Source organism: Cyprinus carpio, chromosome A18 (genome assembly GCF_018340385.1).
Source record: "Cyprinus carpio isolate SPL01 chromosome A18, ASM1834038v1, whole genome shotgun sequence".
Taxonomy (NCBI): Eukaryota; Metazoa; Chordata; class Actinopteri; order Cypriniformes; family Cyprinidae; genus Cyprinus; species Cyprinus carpio.
Window position 1 is genome coordinate 13,061,824 of NC_056589.1, and position 25,144 is coordinate 13,086,967.

The window sequence follows — 25,144 nt, forward strand, 5'->3', positions numbered from 1 at the left end:
TAATCCCAGGCACGGAGGGGGTAAGCTTCGCCCGGTATTAGGGTCGGAAAGGCCAAGATTGCTTGACCGGGAGGGCTCTTGCAGCCTTACGACGGAAGTGTCAAATACTCACTGCATGAAAGGGTAAGTAAGCAACACGTTAGCTGAAAGAAAACATTCACTCGACCGGGAAAGCGCTTGCAGCATCTGACGGGAAAGAGTTTAATACTCACGGCATCAGATGGGTAAACTTCGCCGGTAGTTGGACGGAAAAGGCAAGGTTTGCTCGACCACACGGCGGAGGCCCTCGGGGCATCTGACATGAATTCAATACTCCACTCTGCAATCAGATGGGTGAGGCCTTGCCAGTAGTTGAAAACAGAGAAATATTTGCTCCGCCTTTTTCCGCGCGGTAGCACTCTTGCAGCACCTGACAGGGAGGATTCAATACTAAGAACAATTTGAAGTTGTCTAAAAGGGTTGATGTTATGAGGATTACTTTACGTAATTGTTTAACAAATCCAAAACGAAGACCGTCCCGATACCCGTGTCCAGAAAATATTGGTGCGGCTTTTTGCATTTGAAAGAAGGTTAAGCGTAAAAACAAAATAGATTTAGTGATGTCGACTTTTGCCAGCCAAGTGCTAATACCCATGAGTTTTGTTTTCTCTACATATTGAATTGCAATGATGTTGTTTCTACATTGAGAGGCGAGAATTAATCCAATAAAATGGCGAATTATATGGAGCTGACAGGATCGATTAGGAGTTTCTTATCCCAGAATTTTCAGAGTAGCCACTCCAATGTTGCTGATGCAAAACTGGAAGGTGGGGCTATTCGCAAGGGCTGAATCCTAATTCACTGCCACCTATGGGAGGAAAGCTCTGAACCAGATTATTTCAGTGAAATGGCTGAACAACGTAATGAAAAATGGCAACACCTTATGTGCACGATTCGAGGATTTAATGATTGCTGAATCAATTCTGTCATGAAGGAATGTTCCAAAGAATATAAAGCTTGATGTAACATATGAATTAAATGTTTATGAGCCAAACGAGGATTAGAATATTGCACGGATAGAACATGACATGTAGAACACAATTGTTGGGGACGTTGGTGACCTTTTGAGGGCTTGTGACTATTGTGCAGGGTACCATTCTAAGTGTTTAAAAAAACATTAAGTTTTGTTCAATGAAACATTACGTTAATTTTTTGCTTTTCATACGTCATTTAAGAAAACTCAATCACCCAGTTTCATTGCCTATTATATATGATTTTTAAGGGTAATTTTAACGGTAAACAAAAGCCTTTAAAATTACCTAACGTTTTATGTGTTTGATGTATGTCGCAGTTATTTATTTATTTATTCTTTTCCTCTTCAATCCATATAAATTATAATTATCCGAATGAATCCATCAGACTAATCCACAGAAAACTTGGTTACCCAAAATCATTAGTTATGCCTTAGATGAAGGGGTAGTATGTCTGCACTAGCCAGGCTTTGTTCCCAGATATTGTAGAACAATTGAACCCTGTTAGCGACTTGTGGCTTTAGGGAGGGAGGTTTGGCTGATCTCGCTGGGAGACGAATAACTTAGATTGTACAGATCCTCTCGTGTTACCCTTCGCAAGGGCAGACCGGTTGAAATTACATCAGTCATTTTCCTCAGGCTTAACTATAGTCAACTTTCCGATTGGAGGAATTGTCGCATAGCAGAAAGAAATAGGATGCCGGGGGAATATTGGAGGATGACGACGCGGTATAGAGGCGGAGGTTGAGGTTAGCCTCGGCGTCGTGGATGGAGAGTGTGGCTTGGTCCATCAGAGCAGAGGACGCAATGAAGCCTGTAGCTCAGCTGCGGTTGTCTGGCGGAGAAGGAAGTCGATCCTGGGGCCGGCAGGTTGGCCCAGAGAATCCCGAAAATCCCCAGTATAGACTCGTCGTCTAAATGGGAGGGCTCTTGATCTGACATATAATGGCAAAAGGTGCGAAGCCGATGTGATAAACATTCAATGGATAGAGGTAAGCAGCTGTATATTTATACTATGGTGTTGATTAGGCTAGTATCTGAAATTGCTCCTCCTGAACCTTGTTAACTGGAAACACATTTCCGTCTCCACAATAGTTGTAGAGAAGTGGGTGAAATATTAAACCAAACAGGTATTGCAAAAAAAAATCTCACTGGATATACAATTACAGGATACAGGTTTTTGAAATCATTAAAAATACTTCTGCTTAATGTTACACTGTCAGATATGCAAAAGAAACTCTATCATATCTTACCACTGATAAAGAACTAATTGTAGAAGATTTTAACATTCACGTTGATAATACAAATGATGCATTAGGACTTGCATTTACTGACCTAATAAACTCTTTTGGAGGCAAGCAAAATGTCACTGCGGTCCCATTCATCGTTTTAATCATACGCTAGATTTAATCTTATATCACATGGCATCGATCTTACTGATATAGATATTGTACCCTCAAAGTGGATGATGTTACTGACCATTTCCATGTATCTGTGCATTCTGCGTATTACTGATATTAACTATATAGCTCCGCATTATCGTCCGGGGCAGCAGACTATTGTTCCAGCCACCAAAGACAGATTCACAAATAACCTGCCTGATTTATCTCAGCTGCTCTTGTGTACCCATAAATACACATGAACTAGAACGAAATGACTGGCAACATGGGCATTAACTTCCTCTAATAACATTAGAAGCTGTCTTGCCCCAATCAAATGAAAAGGTTAGAGAGGAGATAAACGTACGTGTCATCCATCGCACAAAGATAAACCTGCAGTGCTACAACCTAATAGGAGAGGAAGAGTTAAATAAACTTATCACGCATCTAAAACCCAACCTGGTTATTAGATCCTGTACCCACTAAGTACTGAAAAGAGTGTTACCTGTCGCGACGAAACCACTTTTCATGTATTATTAACTCGTCGTTATCTGAGGGACAAACCAAAACCATGCAAGTGGCAGTTATTAAGTCTATTAAGAAACCACAACTAGGATCCTAGGTGAACTGGCAAATTACAGCACCCATCAAATCTTCCATTTATGTCAAAATTTTGTCTGCTCAATTGTGGCTCCTTTGGCGTCAGACCAAGGCTGCATCTCATTGCTAGTTTTACCTGATCTTAGTGCTGCATTCAACACCATAGATCACGACATACTCAAAGATCGATTACAAAGCTATACAGGTATTCAAGGGCAGGCTTTAAGATGGTTTAGATCCTACCTGTCTGATCGCTACCACATTGTTTATTTAAATGGGGAGACATCTTATTTATCACCAGTAAAATATGGAGTGCCACAAGGATCTGTCCTAGGTCCTCTGCTATTTTCCAATATACATGTTGCCCCTCCTGTAATATTATTAGAAAATATGTGATTAGTTTACACTGTTATACTGATGATACTCAACTGTATATCTCAACAAGACCAGATGAAACTTCTAAATTATCTAGGTTAACAGAGTGTGTTAAAAAAATGTAAAAGATTGGATTATCAATAATGTTCTCCTATTAAATTCGGATAAGACTGATATATTACCTATTGGACCAAAAAACAGTACGTACAGAATCTTGTACATTACAGTTTCATGACCCCGACAGACGTGATGTACTGTTACTTCCTCTACAGTCTAAAAAAATCTGGGTGTTATATAAGACAGCAACTTTGTCTTTTAAAAACCATATTTCCCATGTTACAAAAACAGCATTCTTTCCATCTTAGAAACATTGCCAAGCTACTTAAACATGTTACCTGTTTTCTGATGCAGAAAAAGCTAGTTCATGCATTCATGACCTCTAGACTGGACTATTGTAATGCACTGTTAGATGATTGTCCTGCATCTTCAATAAACAAGCTACAGGTACTCGAAAATGCAGCAGCTAGACTTGGTTGGAACAGCAGCTAAGCTAATTACGTCTCTATTTGTTTCTCTGTTTACACCAGCTCCAGTCTGGACCCAGAACACCTGAGAAGAGATGATGCCAACCCTTCAGAGGACTTCAGATGATGCTAACCCTGAAACAATATACAGAACTACCAAACTTTGCTGTAAGTTTGATTGCATCATATAATAATCGCAGTTAATAGTGTTCATCGTCTGTTTGATTACGTCATTGATTTTTCCAATACATTTCTGCCATATGCACATAAACTACACACCACTGATAAGCTACTACTAAATATTGTAGAAACTTAATTTTCTGTAAGGTTGCTTTGCAATGATTTGTATCGTAAAAAGCACTATACAAATAAACTTGAATTGAACTGAATTGAAAGGGCAAAATGAATGTTTGGCAATGTAAACTGATATTTCCTACTGGCTACACTACAGCAAAGATAAAAAATAATTGACTTAAAAACTATTTTTTAGCTGGTGAAAATACTAGTGTACTAACATTTTTGACATCAGATAAAGGAGACTACAAAAACATGTGCAGTGTTTGGTGTCCCCCCCCAGGAACCTGTTTGGGAAGCACTGCTTTTACACAATACAGGTCCGTTCCAAAAAATTAGCATAATTGTGAATGAAATTTCTTATTTTCCATAGAGTAATGTAATAAAAATTAAACTTTCATATATTTTAGATTTCATTGCACACCAACTGAATATTTCATGTCTTTTAATTGTTTTATACTGATATTTGGCATACAGCTCATAAAAAACCCAAAATTCTTATCTCAAAAAATTAGCATATTCATGAAAAAGGTTCTCTAAACGAGCTATTAACCTAATCATCTGGAAGTCAACTAATTAATCTCTTAAACACCTGCAAAATGATTCCTGAGGCTTTTGTAAAAACTCCCAGCCTGGTTCATTACTCAAATACCGCGCAATCATTGGTAAGAATGCCGACCCTGAAATGTGTCCAGTAAGGCCATCATTGACACCCTCAAGCGACGACGGGTCAAGAACACGAAAAGAAATTTCTTAACACGAATAGGCTGTGCTCGCAGAGGTGCTGTATCAAGGGACCTCAGATGGGAAGGTCCTGTGGGAGGAAAAAGTGTGGCAAAAAACGCTGCCTCCAACGAGAAGAGGTGGACACGGACCCTGAGGAAGCAGTTGTGGGAGAAGGACCGATTCCAGACCTTGGGGAACTGCGAATCTCAGTGGACTGAGTCCTGGAGTAGAAAACATCCATAACGCCCACCGTGCACATTCGTGTGCTTATTGAACCAGAAAACTAGCGGCAGAAGCCGCCTAGACCCCCCTGACCTGGCCTACAGAGAAGCAGCACACTGGACTGTTGCTTCAGTGGTTACCAAAGTACTTTTTTTTCGGATGAAAGCAAATTTTGCATGTCCATTCGTATGAAATCAAGGGCCAGATTCCTGGAGGAAGACTGGGGATTTTAAAGGAAATGCCAAAAAATCCTATGAATTCCAGTGTCCAAGTTACCCACAGTATGATGATGGTCCTGGGAGATGCCATGTCAGCTGCTGGTGTTGGTCCACTGTGTTTTATTTATCAAGGGCAGGTCAATGGCAGCTAGCGATCAGGACGATTTGTTGGAAGCACGTCGATGCTGTCCTATCGCTGAAAGACTTTATGCGGAATGAAGATTTATTGTTTTTTCACACGACCTGGTCACCTGTCTCATAGTGCCATAACCACTGGGTAACTGGTTGATGACCCTGGTATTCTGTTGCTAATCTGGCCTCGCCACACTCTCCATAGACCTGAAACCCATAGAGAATCTGTGGGATAGTTGTGAATAGAGATGTGGAGAGACGCAAGACCAGCAACACTCTGGATGAGCTGAAGAAGCCGCTATTCGAACATGCCTGGGCCTCCATAACACTCAGCAGTGCCACCGGCTGATTGCCTCCATGCCACTGCCAGCATTGAAGCAGTCCATTTCTGCAAAAGAGATTCCCGACCATTATTGAGTGCATAACTGTCAACATAATTATTGAAGGTTGACTTTTTTTTTTTAATATTAAAAACACTTTTCTTTATTGGTCTGATGAAATATGCTAATTTTTGAGATGGAATTTTGGGTTTTCATGACTGTATAGCCAAAATTCATCAGTATAAACAATAAAGACTGAAATATTTCAGATTGGTTTTGGCAATGAATTTTAAAATATATGAAAGTGTTTAATTTTTTATCATTACATATTGAAATAATGAACTTTTTTCAAAAGATGCTAATTTTTTTGAGAAGGACCTGTAGTAAAACCTTGAAATGCAGACCTAGTGTGGTCAGCAGCCTCTGGGATGGCACAGTCCTCTGTCCTAAGCCAGCCTGTAGTAGAATCAGCTCATCAGATGCTTTTGGAGTCAGTTCAACACTTATTTAGAAGGAAAAAACTGCATTGGCCTTTTGACCTGGCAGGCCGGTTTTTTTAGGCATTTGGGATAAAGCCTTTTTTGTGCCTTGAACAGAGCAGGGAATGCTCTGAGAGAAAAAAAAAAACAGTCTGACATCAATTCATAATATTGATCAGATCTTAAATCATAATCCAAATGGGCTCATCTAAACTGCCCATTAACAAGAATTTATAGCTTCTAAAATGTTCATTAATTTATTTCTTTAGACTTATGTCTAATGTGACATCTTAGTTGAGTCTACTCTGTGTTTTCTTCCACAATTCACAGGTGATGGCTTGATGTGGGTGCTGCACCTGGACATAAATCAACTTATCTGAAAAAGGACTTTCAGAAACCATGAGGAGAAGAGGAATAGTTGTTTGGTTGGCATTTGTTATTTGCACTGAGTCCTGCCAGAGAACGCATGGGCGTGGAGGTGTTATTAAGAGAAGTTTCCGCCTCAATTCATCTCTCCCTAAACTGGATGTTTGGTTTTGAGTTTTGTTAATTGATTTCTGCTTGGACCTGATGTCATTGGTAAATGCCTTACAGATACGTTGCTGACATACTGACTTTTCATTTACATTGACTACATCACAATGACTATTTTCCTTTTAAAATAAAACTTAGTGTGTTAAGCATTGGGTTGTGTGCCGGCGTCTCCCCCTGGCTTATTGTTCGTGATCCAAGAAAACTAATCGTAACAAATGGGGGCTGTGTCCGAAGCTAATTTAATCTGTTGTTTTTATTGTACCGTTTTGTGTTATATTATAGTCCATGTGTTGGAACATGTTTTGGAATATTTTTCTAGAACTGTTCCTGTTGGTCCGACGGTATTCATCATGAAAGCTGAGGTGCATTGTATGTTAAAGTACGAGGTTGTAACATGGTTCTTTTTTGCCCATAGGCTCAGCATCACTTTGCATTGGTTTGTTATTTTGCCCTTTTTTATTTTTGTGCAGGCTTTTTGGGTGAAGCACACTGCCGTGGTTTATGGGCTGGAACAATTTTCGTTCAGTGGTGAAACCATTGTACCTTGGTGTTTAATGTTCACTTAGGGTTTGTGAAAGCGTTCTGTGCGCAACACTGGGATACTGATGGTTGTGCGCTGGACAGTTGGATGATCAACCCCTAACTTTAACACCTAAGCGAACATGCTGGAAGTGAAGTTAGTACCTAGGTTGGTTTGGATAACCTTGTGGTAACCCAATTGTTGAGCAGAATTTAACTCCTCCTTCACTACTTGCCTGAGCTTTAAGAGTTCGGAGCTGAACATGCTTCTGGAACCTAGTTGCATGTACACATCAGAGACATAAGATATTTGGTGTCCTGATTTTTATTTGGTAGCAGCCCAACACAATCCAAAATTCAAGACATTCAAATGGGTTCTCATATCACGGGAATTGGATGGAGGGTAGCTGGGGGTATGGTTTGATTTGCGCCTTACCTGCGGTGGGCACACATGGCAACTCTTTGCAGGATTGGCAAACAACTGGACTTCAATCCCAGGGCCAAAGAATATCAGGAAATGTGGCTTGTACGTTTTGTTAACCCCATAGATGAGCCATTAAGAGGATTGCTCAGGGTCAAGCTGCAATACTTGAGAATGATAATAGCATCATCAAACATCATGAGGTTTTTCAACAACACATTAGGACAATCATCTTCCCAAATATAAGCGATACTAGTACTGCTGCACAATTGCCTAACTTAACAGCAGCTTAGAACACAGGTGGATAGAAAATTGGTCAGACCTTTGTAGCAGCAATTAAAGTGTTCTCTGTCCCATGGACCTAGCTGAGATTTAATAGGGCATGAGTAACACTCCAAAGACCTCATTTTGCTGAATCACTTAAGTGAGTCAGAAAGATTCACAGAGTCCCTCTTTCCCAATTCCATTTTGTGCACCGTTTTACCAGCGCAAGCAGGAAATACAGAAGGGAAACAAGCAGCGATATCAGAGTCAGGAGATAAATCTGGCGTATCTACCACAACTGGAGAGGGAAAGACCTTACCACCTGCCAAGTCATTACCTAGGATGAGGCTTACACCATCCAAGAGCAGCTCAGTTTTTCACACCCCAATAGAACCTACCTGCCAATCCAGATCAGTCTTAACCTGTTAACGCCCACCTGGACGCCGATGGCACCTGAACGCATCTTTTGTTTGCAAGTGTCAATGTTTTACAAATAGATTAAATAAACAGGGACAAAATTAATCTTTAGCAAACTATATATCATTATAAAGGTCCTATGCCTCAGCATTGATGACAGTGGATCGCTTGGTTTCTTGCAATGGAAAGCTTATAAGAAATGTATTACCTGCTCTAAATTTCTGTTAAGTCGTACCAGATCAAAACACATGCATACTCAAAAATGCCAGTACATACCAGATTCATCATAATAGCGAGTCATAAACATATCCACAGAGCTGTAAATCCCTGGCGGTTAGTTTAGAAAGTTAAGTCGGTCCCCTGTGAATGACATCTCCATAGAGCACCTTTAAGTCCAACGAATCAATAACGGTTGTAATATGGATTGGTAATTCCTTTGTTTACATCTCATTTCTTCGGGGACAGTATTAGTTTGTAATCCGTTATGGAAATAACCTATGCTCAAAGAAACTTGTCATCTTGGGTTGTGTAAAAAAAAAAACAGCATGGGTTTATGGTAGCAACAGTGTCATCAAACATAATGAGAAACCATCCACTAAAAAAAAAAAAAAGTCCGATATATGCAATAATTGTTTATTTTGAATTCCTGGCGCTCCTCTTGTGATGGCTTTTTCGTGCCGTGCGCTGTGTCATCTGATGGGGGCGTAAACTGTGAGCAATTTGCTTTTTTGCAAAGAATAATTCTTTCTTTTTTTTTCCTCCTCATCATTTTTCATATATGTGTGTGTGTTTTAAGTTGGGGAATGGGAAAAAATGGGGGCAAAAACAAATGGTGGTTCATCATTTATAATTTGTGTTCAGTGTATAAAGTTCACCTCTATTCTTCAACCCAGTATTTACCAGGCCACTTATGTACTTGTATTTTTGGGAGAAATTGTGATGAATTCACATGCTGTAAATCCGACTGACAGGACTCTTCTAACTGCAGCGCGAACAAACATGGGGCGCACCATCTCACATTACAGATCCCCTCAAGATCATTTAGAATGGTTTTTAAAATGACAAAACACCACTCAGTTTACAACATATTTGTGAATCGGAATTGTCAGATTGTTTTTTTTTTTTCATACCTAGTTTGGCAAGTTTGTGAATATTTTGAATAAAAAATGGGGAAAACACAATAAAAGCAATCCAACTGTCATACAGTGTTATTTGTGGCCACGGTGTGTCATGTGCACAAGTCTGATGCGTTCGCCATAGAAACAGTAAGGTAAACGTTCTAAAATAGTTGCGCCTTATAAACAACACACTCTGGGGGGACCGATAGAATATTTAAAACTCACAAATGAAAGGTTTTAACGACACAACGCCGCAATGCCCTGAGAACCGTACACAAGTAAAAACAGTAACAAATACATCAAACACAAATGGTGCTTAGACGCTATTATGAACAATTTTGTTACCTTTTACAAACAAATAGCTAGTTGTGTTTGGGGCCGCTTGTCATGAAAACGAAGGTCTTTGAGTTTAAATGACAATCTTCTGTACTGTCCTTTTGGACTTGTGACAGGCACTTATTTTAAACTTGAATGAAGTTTTGAACTTAGGCAGAGCCTATGTGATGCGTCCGACATCATCAGTCCATTGGTGCAACTAACAGAGCATGTCATTTACGTTAAAGTGGATGCATTTTCTGATTTTTTTTCGAAATCACACCAAATGAATTTACATCAAGTGCAACAAATTTTACATTTTTAAATTGAGACCTCAAATGGATTAATACAATAAATTTATGGAGTTACTATAAAAATAATTATTTATGAAACAAATATAAAGAGCATTCTACATAACAGCACTTTACAGTCTACCATGATTCCTGTGCTGGTGCCAACAGTGAAGCATCCTGAGACCATGCCATGTGTGTGGTTGCTTTTCAAACCAAGGGAATGGGCTCTCCCCTACATTCTGCCCCAACACAGACTGTAATAAAGAATTGTATCAAAATGTCCTGCAAGAGCGACTTCCAATGATACAAGCAATTTGGTGAACGATCCCTGCATTTTTCCATCCCTCTGGAGCACCAGGTCAGCTCCTCAAAGGTGAGTGGACAAGCAGAACTCGAGAACTAATAACAGTTAGTATACAATGTCAACAAAACCGCTTAAAATTAACTGCATTTACTATGTACAGGACAAGTGCCATGGTAATATGTTTATTGTTCTTGAATTCTAAACATTATAAATTGAAATTGCAGTGAAAATGTTATACAGTTGAACTTATTATACATAGTCTCATAATTGAAGTGTAAATTTGCAGATACATCATTGTCCCAGTCTTGTACAGTCAGCAATTTCTAAAAAAACCGTTTTCATAACTGTAATACATATTTGTACATACATAATTATTATCAGGTGCATGTGTAATACACTAACTGCCATTAAAATGACCCAGCAAGGTAGGAAAACATCTGCTGCAAGGAATTCAAAAGTCACAGGGGTGAAAAAAACTTACCTGTTCGTTCGACATGGCAAAAACTTTGACGCAAACAGCAGCACTTCTTCTTGTTGTCGTCGTCGTCGTCTTGTCTGATGCACTCAACCAAGTGTTCTAGCCACGACCTCACCCCTCCCCACCTCCCCTATTTCAATTTCCATAAGCGGGGGGGGGTGGGTGGGGTTGGGGGGGGGGTGGGGGGGGGGGGGGTGGGGGGGAATTATTTTATGATATTATAATGGGCACTTTTGTGACATCACAAAACCCGAAAAAACAGGTTTTTTTTTTTTTAAAATATCTCCTTTGGAGTGGACTTTGAGATTTGTAACTTTTGTAGATATTTTATATTGCCAAACCGCACACTACCACACTGTGCTAAAATCCAAAACAAGTGAAAAAGCATAATAGGACCTCTTTAAAAACCTATGTTTTGCTTTATGGTTGTTTTTCAGTACACCACAGAAATATGTGGAAAAACTGATCTAAAATACTGAAGCAGCAACAACTTTGCAAAACACAAAATTTGTCACTGCCAAAACTTTTGGCCATTGTATACCAGAGGTATATAAATTATTTGAAAATGGTATAAAAATACAAAAATGTTAAAAAAATTAAAATTAAAAAATACATACAGCAAACTATGTTAAGTTCCCTGCAAAGGTATAAGTAATTACTAATAAAATAATAAACTTTCTCATTAAAAAAAAAACAACTGATGCAAGCATGTTTTTAAAAATATAGAATATTTAAGAAGTATGTATTTGATACTTCTTAATTATGCATTATTCTTTTATATTTTTAACTCATGCTCATCAGTTAGGTTAGATAATTCAAACACTTTATTAGATATTAGGTAATGCAAATACAATGTGCACAGACAAAAGTGGTGTCAATATTGAACTTTTTTAACAGTTTAATACATTGATTGTTTGAGAAATATATCCATCATATTACTTAGATCTGTTCCAACCCACTTGACCTGCCTCATTGTCCTCGCCTTATAAATCATTGGCTACGGTGTATAATCAATCATCCATATTATTACATCTATAAAAGGGGAAAACAATGTATAATGGTAGGTTGCATGTTGACACTCTGCAGTTAAGCTCAGTCCTTTGGATTGACTGTTTCTTTCTTTACACATTCGGCTTTTTCATTCAATTCATACAAAAGCAGAAAAGCCTTTTTGTTCGAATGATGGGAGACCCGAAGTACCTGCTGCGATCCAAAGATTGGCGATGTAACTATGGAGCACTTTTTCCAATACGGAGCATAGAGACATTACCTTCATTGAGTTTGACACCCAAAAACCTCAGCTGATATCATGTTCAGGGTTTTCTACATTTAACTAACTGAAAAATAAAATAAATACATAAATCAATAATTGAATTTATAGGATCTGTATAAGAATGGATCACCATCAGTCCATTGATTTGAGCCCAGAAGCTAATATCCAACATGCCTGAGCTTGAGGAGTGCCAGAGGGGTTGTGAGAGAATAAGGGTCCAACACTGTAAAATATTGACTCATTATACTATTTTACTTAATAAATGCCTTTTAAAAGGGGTCCTATTATGTGTTCTTTTACAGAAGTGCCCAATTTTGTTTTGGGGGTTGTACTAGAACATGTTATCATGCTTGGTAGTTCGAAAAAATGCATTGTTTTTCAAATAATTTACCTTATTACAATCCCTCTCTCCCCAGCCTGGCACAAACTGCTCCGATTCGATTTACAGGTTTAGGTGAAGGCCGAAAAAAAAGCGAAAAGAACGTGATGTGAGTGGTTAGCTGTACCAGTGCAGTGTGGATTGGCGGTATGGGTGTTTCAGCAACTGCCCACGCCCGTTGCCAAAGCAGAAAGTTCCATCTGATCTGGTATAGTTAAGGACCGGTGTCCATGTTGTTATATCAATTTGAGCTGGATTCTGAATCCAAGAATATTGAGCAAGAGGATTCGCATTGGTTATATTATTGTTGTTGTTGACATATTAGACATATTAGATTGGTTATATTATTGTTGTTGTTGTTTTTTTGGCTAAATCTTTTGGAAGTACAATGTCAACAACGGCTTAAAAATAACTGCATTTACTATGTACAGACAAGTGCCATGGTAATATGTTTATTGTTCTTGAATTCTAACATTATAACATGAATTGCGATGTAAATTTGTTATACAGTTAAACTTATTTACATACATAGTCTCATAATTGAAGTGTAAATTCTGCAGATTACATCATTGTCAGTATTTGTACAGTCAGCAATTTCTAAAAGCGTTTTCATAACTGTAATACATATATTTACATACATAATTATTATTCAGGTGCATGTGTAATAACTGCGTTAAAATGCCCTGCGAGGTAGAAAAACATCTGCTGCAAAGAAGGAAAGTCAAAGGCACAGGGGTGAAAAAAAAACAGTGTTTTCTTCGGACATGGCAAAAAAACTTGGCCTTAACAGCAGCACTTCTTCTTGTTAAGAGTAAATGCGTAGGTCTTGTCTGATGCACTCAACCAAGTGTTCTAGCCACGACCTCACCCCTCCCCCACCTCCCAACTATTCTAATTTCCATAACGCGGGAATTATTTTTAATGATATTCTAATGGGCCACTTTGTGGACATCACAAAACCGAAAAAAAAAATAGGGTGTATTTCTTTTTTAAAATCTCCTTTGGAGTGGACTTTGAGATTTATTAACTTTGTAGATATTTTTTATGCCCAAACACGCACACTACACACTGACTAAAATCCAAAACAAGTGAAAAAAGCATAATAGGACCTCTTTAAAACCTATGTTTTTGCTTATGGTTGTTTTCAGTACACCACAAGTATGTGGGGAAAAAATGATCTAAAAATACTGAAGCAGCAAACTTTGCAAAACACAAAAATTTGTCACTGCCAAAACTTTTGGCCATGTATCAGAGGGATATATAAACACATTTGAAAATGGTATAAAAAATACAAAAATGTAAAAAAAATTAAAATTAAAAAATACATACAACAAACTATGTTAAGTTCCCTGACAAGGTATAAGTAATTACTAATAAAATAATACAACTTTCTCATTAAAAAAAAAACAACTGATGAAGCATGTTTTAAAAATATAGAATATTTAAGAGTATGTTTGATACTTCGTAATTATGCTATTATTTTATAGTATGTTTTAACTCATGCTTCATCAGTTAGAGTTAAAATAATTCAAACACTTTATTAGATATTAGGTAATGCAAATACAATTGCACAGACAAAAGTGGTTTCAATATTGAACTTTTTACAGTTTAATACATTTGATTGTTTGAGAAAATATATCCATCATATTACTTAAGACTCTGTTCCAAACCGCACTCTGACCTGCCTCATGTCCTGCCTTATAAAATCATTGGCTACGCTTATAATCAATCACATCCATAGTTAATTACATCTATAAAGGGAAAACAATGTATATGGTCAGTTGCATTTGACATCTGCAGTATGAGCTCAATCCTTCGGATGCTTTTCTTTCTTTCTTTACACATTCCTGCTTTTCATTCAACTTCATACAAAGCGAGCAGAAAAGCCTTTTTGTCGAATGATGGGGACCCTAATTACCTGCTGATATCCAAAGATGGAGATGTAACTATTGGAGCACTTTTTTCCAATCCTGAGCATAGAAGACAATTATCCTATATTTGAGTTTACACAAAAACCTCAGCTGCTATCATGTTCCAGGTTTTCTACATTTAACTAACTGAAAAAAAAAAAAAATAATAAATAAATTAATTTGATCATGTATATATTTGCTGCAATTAGTACATTTATTAATGTATATCATAACATCTGTAATGTCATAATGTTTATGCATAATGCTTTCACAAATTAACACAGATGACAACATAACAAGAATTTCATAATATTCGTCACCTTGCCGAAGCTAATAAGGTTCTATACTCTAGCATTCTGAAGCAGTGTTTGAAATATGAGTTTCAAAGTCTTTTGCGCCCCATTACTATTTCACGTGAACACTAGATATGGGCAGAACAAGTCTCTATCCATACATCAGTCCCAAAATGTCGACTGCAACTATAAAATGAATATAAAAAATTAATAAGTAATAATAAATAATCCACATACTAGTAAATGATTATCACAGAATAATTTTGTGAATACTCGACACTTTTAAAAAAAAGCGCAGATAAGAAACATATAATTCCAGTTGATGAAATATAGTTCGTATCACTATCCTTCCATCCTTTTTTTTCTTTTAACTACATCTAGTTTTTAAATTTTGTCACTATGTGATAAATACAAGAGATTTTCGGATCGGCTCAGACCATGCCTAGCCATTGATGAGATTAACAATAGTAAAAGTGTACTCCCAAATGTTTATATCGCGTTACCGAATTCTAATGCAGTACCTAAGTGGGTTCAAGACTGTCTTCTATGAGTTGCAACTTATGGCATTATCTGACGGTATGGACTAAGAATTCGCTAGCAGGCAGGACACATGCAAAGGGCAGTCTCCATATACATGCCATGCAGGAGCGCAGATAACAGAGTCATCAGCCACATGTGGATTTTTGTCCAGAAAACACCAGGACCTTTTAAATATTCCAGTGGGTGTAGGGGTCTTTGCCTATACAGCTAAGTCTAATAATGATCTCCATACCGCCATGTCATAGTATCACTGTTTCCCTGTTCTTATCTTTTTCAGATAAGTCACTCAGCCACATGCATGATATTGCTCAGTAACTAGGAACAAAAAAAAAAACAATTATCCCTCTTTCTTCAGGACATATTGCTAGGTGCATACCACCAAGAGCAGAGCACTTGGCATCACATAATCAAGCACTTTGGACTGGTACTGGGTGGGAGCTTGTTGAACAGGAGTTGACAATGACTATTGGAAAACAAGGTGAATGCGCCCATATTCTGAATACCGCCACGGAAAGAGGAGAGGGGATTTATTGGGGGGAAAGAGGGGGATTTTTGCCATTAAGAAGAGGGGGGGATTTTGTGTGGGTCATGTACTCTGTGAAATGGATTGAACAACAATTCTCCGAACAGAGAGCTGTCCTGAAAAAACTTAAGACAAGTGGTCGACACAATATAAAAAAAGCAAAAAAAACCAAGCCAATGCAAAAGTGCAATTGTTGCATTTCTTACCAGCTTTTGAAACTGGTGGGAAAATTTGCCTTGCAAGCAGCTCTGAGCACTGACGAATATTACAGGCCTCCAAATAATGGTGTGGAGGCCCGAGAGATTAAATATACTGCCAAGGAGTTCTGAATCACTCCAAACAGCTCTCCGTGTGTACTTGGGAGGGTTCGGCGCTGGCGACCGTTCCTGCCATGTTGAGAAAAATCCGATATTGAAGACGTTTTGCAGACTATGTTATATAAATCATTTCGGGAAACAATGAGTTTTCCGATGATTCACGGACCAGAGAGAAATATAGCTTTCTCCAAAGGCATTATAAATTGCAACATATATCCAGGCATCTGCCTTTTGCTCCTACAAACTACAATGAAGATTGCTGCCTGAACAAAGATAATTCAAGAGCAATAGTGTACAAATGCAGTTTTATGCTGTGGCTCATTCACCTGTTGTTGCTACACAGCTAATAATCACCTGTTAGAAAGAGAATAGCGGAAGGTTGCTTTGAGAAAGACCTGAAATACAACCCTCAGCAGGGTAAAGGTGATTGGGGCGTTGTGACCCAGGAATCCACAAATACGAGGAGGGTGAGGGACAGCTAGGATGCGCATTTCTTGCAAAAAAAGAATATTTTTTGCAATATTTTATTAAAATGCCTTTTCTTGTACTTTTTTTTTTTTTTTTTCTAACCAGGTGTGTTGCAATTGCTCTGAATAAGATTGTTGATGAAGCTATGTGACCAGATAATGAAAGGGGAAAGGAAAAGAGGTGAGGCGTAATGGGCGTGGTTAGTTTTTGGCGGTGGTGTTATGGGGGGCGGTTGCGTGGGGCGCGGGTAATTTGAACGTTACCGGTAAAGCATGGGATGGGATCGCTGTGGGTCTTTGCACTAGAATGGTGACCCTATTGCCCTGCAGTAGCCCAATTATGAACGTTTTGTGAACTGGCAGAGAAGGACTCTGATGACTCAATCCAATTACACCAGTACTCGATACTATGATTGATGACTCACTGCCACCCTGACCAGCACTTTGCTGCTCAACACTGCAAAAAATTATCCTGCCCACGACTGGTTGAGCGACAGCTGGACCTGGTTAAATGGCCAATAACATGTTTATTTGAAAGAAAATGTCTAGATTACTTACATCCTCTGACCCTATAATAACATAGCCAAAAGCAATGACACAAAGGATTACAACAACAATAACAAAAAAAGTAATAATAAACAGTGCCTTTTCGTTCAAAGTCAGGACATCCTCATCTGGAGATCCCTACACAAAACCCACTTTATATATAGAATTATATAATCTCCTACTTTCTCAGTTTGTATAATATACATACATACAAAACAAACTAAAATATTTTGTCAATACATTATTTGCTCACTTCTTCAAATATAAAAGAATAGTTTTTTTAAAAAATGAAAAATGAAAAATAGAAAGAACATTGCAAAATAGGGCCCCATGCTTGGGCGCCTGGCCCTGTATTGTAACACACAGCTATACAGTATAGCTCAAAACAGTCGGCGTAAAATAGATGAGAAATACATTCAGACATTCAGAAAAAACACAGAGGGGCATGAACATCACATCTCACTCTTTACTACACACACAGCTGCTCACAAAACAGGACTAACAAATCATATGGCAAAATGCTTTTATATTTATTAGCAAAAATAATATTCTGAACAATTGCCACATTGACTTGCAGTCTCTTATTAACCTAGTTTTCTCATGCCAATGCAATTAAAAGTAAACTTATTGCCCTAAATTACATCACTAATGTTCATAGGAAGGATAGTAGTTAGTAATATAGCATAGGTTAGGAATTAATGGTAATGCGGTGTGAGTTAGTGTTCAGACACGTCCACATCTGGCCGCAACACTGCAATTTAAAAATAGGTTAGTGTCTTCTGCATAGCCGTGGTAGCAATAGCCCAGTAACGAACTATCAAAACTGCCTGTGAAAACAGATTGGAGGACTAAAATAAAAGCAGATTGCTCTCATTATTAAAATAAACACTAAAAACTGCAGATGAAAATTTTCCTTGCACCAGAAATTAACTTGTGCTGGGTCTTTAATATTAATTTTCAGTGAGTTTAAAGTATTTTGAGATATTGGGCCATTTCTTATCTCACATAGTGTTGCCTATAGGTAACTAGTAAATGGTTTTACTACAATAAAAAAACAAATTCTGACTATCATGTGTAGGAAATGTTATGAACCATGTGTGTTACAACTAATCCCGTGTATAGTTTGTGCCCCTGCCCCTCACCCCTAGGAAGGATGGTATTTATACTTAGGTGGCAAAACAATAGCAGTAAGTTGCACCTCCGCTACGGTATTACAATATAAAACAGTAGGCAATAAGTAACATATTAAGATAATATAAATTATTGCATATTACTTAAAATACCAAATGAATGCTTACCTTATCTTGGGACCATAAAAGCCCCCCTACACCGATGCCACCTTACCCAATAAACACTTATTAGAAATATCCGAGAGGATTTTATGTCCATTTTTTTTTCTCTATTTTCCTGAATTTTGCATTGAAAAAAAAATGTCTTTTGGGTCCGATACGTGATGGGAACAGAGCTAAGTATTGGAGTTTTGGCAAAAGGACCAATTCAAAATGGCTGAATTATGTCAAAATATGCCAACATCACGCTTTCCACCCATATTGCCTGTCAGGGCCCTGGGTGAAGGGATGAGGTGAGGACTCGTGCACGGAACAGTGGGGGGCTTTTATTAATAATAAATAAAACAAAAGCCAACAAAACTAACCCCAGCGAGAGAAAACAGGGCAGGACAAAGCAAGGCAGGATAAGGACAAGACAGAAGGAACCAACAGGGGGTACATTCGACAAGTGAACTGGCACCGGACTGACAAAAGAACAAGGAGGGCTAACCAAGGTAAGACACCGGTTGATTAACTGAACTCATTGAAATTAGATCACAAGAAGGGTAGTAGGTAGGGTCAAGAAAAATAGACATGAAGAGCACTTGTGCACACAGAAACAAACATAAACAAAAGACGTTGCTCACACAAAACACAAGCACATGGCCAGCCAAAACAATAACAAACCATGGACTTGAAACAAAAACCAAGAAAATATGCCAAAAATGAGAACACTCACGGTTAAGCCGTTGTGTAACACATACATAACTGAGACCAAGCCTGGACCAAGGGAAACCCAGCTCCCGTGCAAGGAAAAACTAGGAAGCGACAGCAGAACCTTAAACAAATGCCACTAGATTGTGTCTGATATCTGTCCTTTGTTAATATTGTCCATTTTGCATTCAGGACAAGGTAGACAATAAGTAATAATAAATGTCAATGTAGATTGAACGGTAGAGCCAAGGTGCTGTGGTGCAGTGGGGGGAAGAAGGCTTTGTTTCCCTCCAAAGGTACCTAGGGAAAAGGGCTTTGGGCCAAAAAAAAAGAAAACAAAGGAAAAAAAAACAAAAGGGGAAAAAAAGAAAAACCCTGTTTCTTGGTTGTAGTGGGGGGACTTGTTATTTTCCCAATGTTTGCAAGGGGGAAGGAAGGGAAAAAAAAAAATCAAGTAATCTTTAGGGGGGGGGGGATTTTTCAAAGGGTTAATCTTTAGTTCCTTTTACTCCAATTCCACTTCCACGGTAGTTTCAAAAAGTCTGAAAAATTTCTACACAACAAAAACAAGGGGGTGGAACTTTAATGATGGTTTAATTTCCCTATTAATTACAGGTATTCTTATTAAAAAAAGTATTACAATTTGGCAGTTTTGTTTAACTTACAATAAGGGGGATTTTCCATTTAAAAATGGGAATTTTTTTTTTTTTTTTTTGGGGCTCGCAACAACCTATGTAAAAATGAAATCAGCAAAAAAAAAAAAAACTGTTTTTACTGTTTTTTCAGGGGGGAATTTCAAATAAACTGCCAAAATTGGAACTTTAAAAGGCAGTGGTACCGGGGGGGGGAAGGGGGGGAAAAAATTTTGACTGGTGGTTATGGGGTGAGTGGGGGAAAAAAAAAAAAAAAAAATTTACATTGGTTTTAACAAAAAAGGGCTTGTTAGGAGGGGTTGTTCTGTTTTTTTCATTCAAACAAGAAAAAACAATTATTGGGGTATTTAGTGCTAGCTTTTGCTAAGGGTCCTTTTTTTCTCAACTAACGCACTGGTGGCATCTCTTTACCGTAAGAAGGACACCCCATTGTAAAAGCAATAACTCGATCTGAGCTTCATGTGCGTTTCTCCAGACTCTGTGGTATTTCTCTGCTTCACTACTTTCATGTCGGCCCATGAGTGGTCCTGCAGGTGGGCGTACACGCATTGGAATCACTTGTCCTCTGTAGTCGCGGTTAATGGGAAAAAACAATAGTGGTGTTAATGGCCTTCAAAGCTACACTTCCCGGAAGTAATGTGAATGAAATGGTTTGGGCCGCACAACAACGATCTCAGTGGTTCTTGCCTTACATTATACAAGTTCTTATCTGGTGCTTGGCTAACACATATCTCCATTTCCCAACAAAAATATGACATATTAAAGGGAAAAGATCATCGTGAGTGCAGGTCCGGGTTCTATCAATAGGTTTCTCTGCTGTTTCAGGGTACATTGGCCTATTGGCTGTCCTTGGGTTACTTCATTCTGGCTTTTTCTGGCTCGCACAGCTGCCCTGATAATGTCAATGAGATGCCAAATTCATCACATCTAGTATGCGTATATTCGGTGGCTGTAGAGAACACATTTATCCCATCTTAGGTCAGTTCTCCTCGGAAAAGTTACTTTGTAGCGGTGGGAGATGGTTGACATATCTTAGCCTCAAGCTTTGGTTTAAGTATCGCCATATTTGCACCTAATAGCTACATCATCCTACTTAAGCCTGAACAAAATAACAAAATAACATAGGATGGGTGAAAGGTTCCTCCAAATCCTACTGAGAAAATAACATTATTAGCACATAAAATGTAATGGTGTTTCATTATCACAAGAGCTGATAATACAAAGTTATTTTAATAGAATAAAAAGACACATTCAGAAAAAACGGCTCGCGCACGTTGATAGGCTGCTCTTCATTTGTACATGGTGTGCCCAGATTGGGGCCCGAAAATTACTAGAAGTAGCAGGTAGGTGTGTTTATTCCTGGTTGGAGTAAATCTCTGCAGGAAAGGGAATCTTGACATCCCACGTTGAGGACTTGTGCACTAAACATGTTACAATGGCATAGTTCCAGTAATATTCATAAATAAAAATGTAAAATGTGTATTAATATGTTAGAACACGTTGATAATTTACTGCTACAATAAAGTAACAATTTTGAAATACACTATGTTGCTATTTTTATCTCAGTATTCCTATTAGTATTTTATAAGGGTTTTATAATAATAGTAACCCGAAAATGTGATTAAGACATATTTTAAATGGTTAAACTCTTTCCCCATAAGCATTTTGGAAAAAAAGTTGCCAGCCCACGCCCCAGTGAGTTTTATGATTTTTACTAAAAGTTGATGGCCTCAGTATCTTTCTGTTGAATATTTGAATATACATAGACAAAAAAGATCTGATCCTTCTATTTTAAGATTTATTCTATTCTTTAAGCCTTCTTTTTTATCACAATCCTGAATCTAAGGTAGGTGTTCTAAAAAATAGGTATAGTTTTATAATGTAGTTAGTATACTATAAATACCAAACTATAGTTAGATTTTGAGCAAAAGGTGGAGGAAATCACATTTTTATCAAAACTACATCTGGATAATATTTAGTACAATTATCAAAGCAGAAAATCCAGTAAGAGCGCTTCCATCAACACCTACAAAGCTTGCACAGACATATACCTATTCCTGGATCAGCATTTTTACTCCAGAACATATGCAGTTTGCATTAATATGCCTGTCTATTCGCGGATGATCACATTATTTTTTATATGCAGCTGTATTAGATAATTGAGATCGCTCGTTTCTCCCATCCTGTTCACTGTGGTTTTTTGTTTTCTGGATGTTTTTTTTTCACTTGGTTAGAGAAGATGTGTAAATAGCGCCCCTATGGGAGAATCAGTGAAAACATGAAAAGCCATATAACCACCCAACTCGTCTTTGGAGAAGGAAAGCGTTGTGTTCTAAAAGATGAGATAAACTGTCAATGGTGGGGAAAACAGGGTAATAACTGGACTGGGAATAAATAAAAATGTTGATGAGTGCCGAAAGGATGTAATTCAAGGTTGTACACATGATCCAACCAGATCACAATTTTGAGCTGGACCATAAATCACCAAGGTCACATTCCCTACTTTCCATAAAAAAATTTAATTACAAAAATAAAGTATTAATATTACAACAACAGCAATAATAATAATAACCTTATATATAGTATACTAATGACACGTAATTTGTAATTTTAATGCTCGGGACAACAAAGGCGGAATTTTAAAATGGGTTAAAATGTATTGTTACGGGGGAAATATGCCCCCCAAAACATTTGCCATTTCGCGAGAATTATTAGATCATGTTTTTCTCCTCCCTTTTTTCCAAACGACAACAAACGCCTGTCTCCTTTTTGCAGAATGTGATATATCCTCTCAACCAATCACAGGGCACCATTCCATACACTCTAGACAGTAATGGTGGCGCTTTGAATACACCCGCATCCTTAGTTTTCCCCTCATCTACTTTGTACTTTGTGATCAAAAACAAGGGCTGCACGATAAATCGTGAGGCGTGATTGTCATGCGCGATCTCATCAGTAAAGCCAGTTCCCGTGATTAATAGTACTGGTAAATCTCTATCACCATGCTTTCTGTAGATGGAAATTATTCAGATGCATTTACATTACATTTTATATTTACATTTAATATTTAGCAGACGCTTATCCAAAAGCCACTTACAAATGAGGACAATGGAAGCAATCAAAACAAATAAAAGAGCAATGATATATAAGTGTTATATAACAAGTCTCAGTTAGCTTCCAAATTACAGTATACGTAGCAAGGGCTTTTTAAATAATATAATAAATAAAAAGAAAACAGATAGAATAGAAAAGAATAGAGCAAGCTAGTGATAGAAGGGGTCTCTTTTATAAATTGTAGCAATAAAAATGAAAAGAAAAAATAGATAGGATACAAAAAAGATTAGAAAAGGTAGTTAAACATTTTATTTATTTATTTTTTTTTTTTATAGAATTAGAATAGTGAGGGAAACGCTAGAGGGTCAAACAAAGATGAAGAGATGTATTGGCTTCCATTCTTGAAGATGGTTAAGGACTCAGCTGCTCTCGACTGAGTTGGGCAGGCTATTCCACCAGAGAGGGAAACACGAACTTAAAAAGTCCGGTAAAAGTGACTTTGTGCTTCTCTTTTTGGATGGCACACAACTGTTATGTTCACTTGCAGAATGCAAAGCTTCTGAAGGGCACATAAGTCTGAAGCAACGGAATTAGTAAAGGGGCAGAGCCAGTGGTGGTTTTGTATGCAAACATCAATGCCTTGAATTTTGCGCGCAGCAGCTATTGGTAGCCAGTGCAAATTGGACAAAATAGAGGTGTGGACGGTATTCTTTCTTTGTTCATTAAAATTAATCTTAAGGCCGCTTTGGATTAATTGCAAGGCTTGATAGAACTGGCTGGAAGACCTGCTCAAGAGATTTTGCATTTATCATACACAAAGCCGTAGATTCACTGCCAAGCTAAGCCTATCATCGCGTTCATTAGATGAATCGCATCTCGATTATGGAACTCTGAGCATTATGCTTAGGATTGTCAGTGTTAGTGTTTTTTATTAATGCCATTTAAGTTTTTGTTAATACAGCACATAGCAACTAGTCAACTGTAAATGAATGTAAACATGATGAAATATGACTGCACTTTTGGCGTTGAATGTAAGGGAAATGTCCATTTTGGAATGTCCTGTGTCTAAAGTGATATTGTTGTTCATGTGTTCTTGTTCATGATGAAATTTCATTTTATTGCTGTAATTAATTTATAGCATTAACAAGATGACCAGTTGAATTCATTTTTTTTGGGAAGCGTATGACTGATGAATGTATATGTTAGTCCAGTGCCCGTATATAAGATTAGTATTGACCTCGTTCAGAGGCTGGGTCATATGTGGATCAACTTACTTACTGTTGTATATTTTCGATCAGTTTCAATATGAAAATAACTTATATTGATTCAATGGATTTATTGCATTTTGAAAAAAAAAGGAAAAGTATCGTACGGATTTGCTGCATTTTTGAGGAAAAAATAACAAAATTTTATAATAAATCTTTTGAAAATTATTCAAAATGGACTTATTGCATTTTGGAACTAAACTTTCATATATATATATATATATATATATATATATATATATATATACATTACATATATATATATACAGTAGGTTGACAACTGGGGTACGGGTAATACCGCCAAGGTATCGCGACATCAAGAGGGGCCGCGGGCGTTAACTGCAAGTCATTTGCATTTAATACACAAAGCCGTAGATCACTGACAAGCTAAGCTATATCGCGTTCATTGGGTAGATGGCATTCGATTATGAGGCGATATTAGCATCAAGGTATGCAGTGTTAATATTTTATTAATGCCATTTATGTTTTTGTTAATACAGCACATAGCACTAGTCAGCTAAATGAATGTAACATGATGAAATATGAATGCACTTTTTGGAAGTTGAATGTGAGAAATGTCATTTTGGAATGTCTGTGGTCTAAAGTGATATTGTTGTTCCAATGTTCTTGTTCATGATAAGTACCGTTTATTGCTGTAATTAATTTATAGCATTAACGAGATGACAGAAGTTTGAATTCATTTTGGAAGCTATGACTGATGAATGTATTTTTAGTCAGTGCCTGTATATAAGATTAGTATTGACCAAGTTCAGAGGCTGTCATATGTGGATCAACTTACTATGTTGTATATTTTCATCAGTTTCAATATGAAAAATAACTTTCATATTGATTCAATGGATTTATTGCATTTTGAAAAAAAAAGGAAAAGTATCATGGATTTATTGCATTTTGAGGAAAAAAAATAACAAAATTTTATAATAAATCTTTGAAAATTATTCAAAATGGACTTATTGCATTTTGGAACCAAACTCTTCATATA